Below are 3559 nucleotides of genomic sequence, written 5' to 3' on the forward strand. Positions count from 1 at the left end.
AGGGGGGTCTGAAGGGCCTGCCCTGCAGGGTCGAGGGGGTCTGGTCATCCAAAGGCTGCGGGGTTTGGATGTGGTGGAAGAGGGTTCTGGGGCCAGAAGCACTGCAGGGCAGGCTGGGGCTGTGGCCCTGGGGGTGACACGAGGCTGGCACCTGCCTCAGCGCCCAGCTCTGCCTCATCAGCCCTTTGAACCTGCTTTGGATCCCGAGATGCTCACAGAACATCATCAGATCAGGGCGATGGGACTGATGTCCCAACCCACCTGCCTTTGGTGACCCCAGAAAGTGAGGAGAGCCCCATCCCCCTGTCCAGAGCCCCCTCCAAATCCAGCTCGTGTCTGAACAGCAGGAACAACTGCTGGGAGATCCCACAGTGAGTCCTCGAGCTTGGGGTTGTTTTTTGTTTGTTTGTTTTTGTTTTAATACAGCAGCAGAATTCAAGTTGTGCTTTGCAAAGTCGGGCAAAAAGGGAGGATGTTCGTGCCCCCCTGAACTGCACCCGCTGAGCCTCCTGCACTGGGGCCACGAGATGCTGGGGAGGGGGAAGGCCCAGGCCTGCCCTCAGCCCACCCTCCTGCAGCCACAAGGAAACAAAAAAAGGCATCTGAAAATAATCTGTAACCTGATGCAAAGCCAAGAAACAGCAAATGAACAAGAGCCGAGTTCCCCACCCACTGACACTCTCCAAGCACCCCCAGCCCAGCCCCCTGTCTCACCAGCCCCAGCAAGAGTCCCATGTCCAAAGGTGTCCCTTGCTCCAAAAGCCTCAGGGTGCCTGGAGGACTCCCTCAGTCCTCCCAGCAGCTTCAGCTCTTCTGCTGGAGCTCAGCAGCTTTGAGCACAAATCAGGTTTCCTGTGTCTTTGCAAGCACCAGCAGCTTTACCAGGGACAGTTCCCAAGCAGACTGTTCTGGGGTGGCTCCTCGAGGTGCTCACAGACACCCAGAGGAGTGTTGGACTAGACAACCTTTAGAGGTTCCTTCCAATCCAGACATTCTATGATTCTATGATTTCCTTCCAAGCCCCTTCCAGTGACTGGATGCAATGGGAATGCCTGGATGTGGTTTCCCAGGCCAGCAGTGTTTGCAATGTGTTTGCAGCAGGTTCTGTTTCTCACCCCATTTTCAGAGCTTGGTGCATCAAAATAATGATTTCCACAGAGCAGGATGTCCCCATGGACAGGAAGCTGTTGGTCTGGGAGGTGCCTTTTCACATGCTCCCACTCATTTATTAGCCCTTCTGTTTGGGAAATGTGACCCCTTAGAAAGCACGTCCCAGCCTGCCCAGGGTGTTCAGGTGTCTGGGGGAAGTTGAGGGCAGCTCAGTGCCACACAGCCCTGAGGGTCTGAGCCACCATCTCCCTCTTCCTCATCCCCACTCATGCTTTGAGCATCTCCCAAGCTCCACAGTAGTAAGTCCAAAGCCATGTATTGTCTTTCTTGCTGTCTCAGCCTTGCTCCTGTGTGTTACTGGAGACTCACTAATTCTTTATCAGATGGGAGTGTTGATCTTCCTGAGGGTAGGAAGGTTCTGCTGAGGGACCTGGACAGGCTGGATCGATGGTTTAAGGCCAATTGTATGAGGTTCAACAAGGCCAAGTGCCAGGTCCTGCCCTTGGGTCACACCAACCCCAGGCACTGCTCCAGGCTTGGGGAAGAGGGGCTGGAAAGTGCCTGTGGAAAAGGACCTGAGGGTGTTGGTCACAGCAGCTGAATATGAACCAGAGTGTGCCCAGGTGGCCAAGAAGGCCACCAGCATCCTGGCTTGTACCAGCACTGGTGTGGCCAGCAGGACCAGGGCAGGGATTGTCCCCTTGTGCTGGCACTGGGGAGGCCACACCTGGAATCCTGGGGTCAGGTCTGGGCCCCTCAGCACAAGAAGGACATGGAGGGGCTGGAGAGTGTCCAGGGAAGGGCAGTGGGGCTGGGGAAGGGGCTGGAGCACAAGTGTGAGCAGGAGCAGCTGAGGGAGCTGGGGGTTCAGCCTGGAGACAAGGAGCTGAGGGGAGACCTGCTGGCTCTGCAGCTGCTGAGAGGAGGTTGGAGCCAGGGGGGTCGGGCTCTGCTCCCCAGGAACAAGTGATGGGACCAGAGGAAATGGCCTCAAGTTGTGCCAGGGGAGGTTGAGATTGGATCTTGGGAACAATTTCTCCCTGAAAGGGTTGTCAGACCCTGGCCCAGGCTGCCCAGGGCAGGGGGGGAGTCCCCATTCCTGGAGGGATTTCAAAGCCTGTAGATGTGGTGCTGAGGGACATGGGGCAGGGGTGGCCTTGGCAGGGCTGGAGTAACAGACTTGATGATTCTTAAAGGTCTTTTCCAACCACAATGATTTTGTGATTCTACAGACTCCTCCAGGGAAGGCAGGGCAGATGAGTTGCCATGAATGCAGCACAGGAAGGCAAGAAATCTATTTAATGTGCAGAACGAGTTTCCCTGGACATCACAGAGAGGAGGGAGGGACTCGGCCTCTTTCCCAGGAGGGTTTGTTGCAACTACAAATCAAACACATCAAACCAGTGGGCATGATGCTGGGGTGTACATGCTGTGTGGGGCCACAGCTGGAAGGGAGGTCACCAGAGCTTGGGGACATCCCTGGGCCTATGACCAGCTGTTCTGAGGCCAGCCTGGCAGCTTGTTTGGTGCTGGCAGGATGAATGGCCATTGGGAAGGGCTTCCAGCTTGGAGCCAACAAAATCACAGAATGATCATGGTTGGAAAAGACCTCTAAGATCACCGAGTGCAACTGTCAATCCAGAAAAAAACACCATGCCCACTAGAGCATGTCCTGAAGTGTCACAGCTACAGTTTCTTGCATCCCTACAGGGATGGTGACTCCACCACCTCCCTGGGCCTGTTCCAGTGCCTGAGCACTCTTTGTATAAAGAAATTCCTCCTGGTATCTAGTCTGAACCTCCCCTGGTACAAGTTGAGGCCATTTCCTCCAGTCCTATTGTTATTTACTTAGGAGAAGAGGCCAACAGCCCCCCTGGCTCCAACCTCCTCTCAGGCAGCTGCAGAGCCAGCAGGTCTCCCCTCAGCTCCTTGTCTCCAGGCTGAACCCCCAGCTCCCTCAGCTGCTCCTGCTCACACTTGTGCTCCAGCCCCTTCCCCAGCCCCACTGCCCTTCCCTGGACACGCTCCAGCCCCTCCATGTCCTTCCTGTGCTGAGGGGCCCAGAACTGACCCCAGGAGGCAGGTGCAGCCTCCCAAGCACAGGGGACGATCCCTGCCCCGGTCCCACCGGTGCTGCTGCCGGAGCCCCCGGGCGGTGAATCGGCCTTGGCTGTTACCGCAGGTGAGCTCAGGGAATCGCCTCGCGGCTCGAGCCGGGCCCGGGGAAAAAAAAGAGGAAAAAAAAGAAAAAAAAAAAGGAAAATGTCGTGTCTCCGTGGGGTTTGGGGTTTTTTTGCCAGGGCAGATTTTTTCAGCAAGTTTTTAGTGCAGGAAGGTGAGACCCCGGTGCTGGGCAGGGCAGGGTCCGGCCCCCGCGGCGGAGAAAAGCCAAGAGCTGGGGTGAGGAAGGGAAGGTGTGCCCTGGGGGCCCAGGGGCGCCCCCGGGGGC

The sequence above is a fragment of the Chaetura pelagica genome, unplaced genomic scaffold, assembly GCF_000747805.2.
Source record: "Chaetura pelagica isolate M959 unplaced genomic scaffold, ChaPel_1.0 scaffold1277, whole genome shotgun sequence".
Classification (NCBI taxonomy): Eukaryota; Metazoa; Chordata; class Aves; order Apodiformes; family Apodidae; genus Chaetura; species Chaetura pelagica.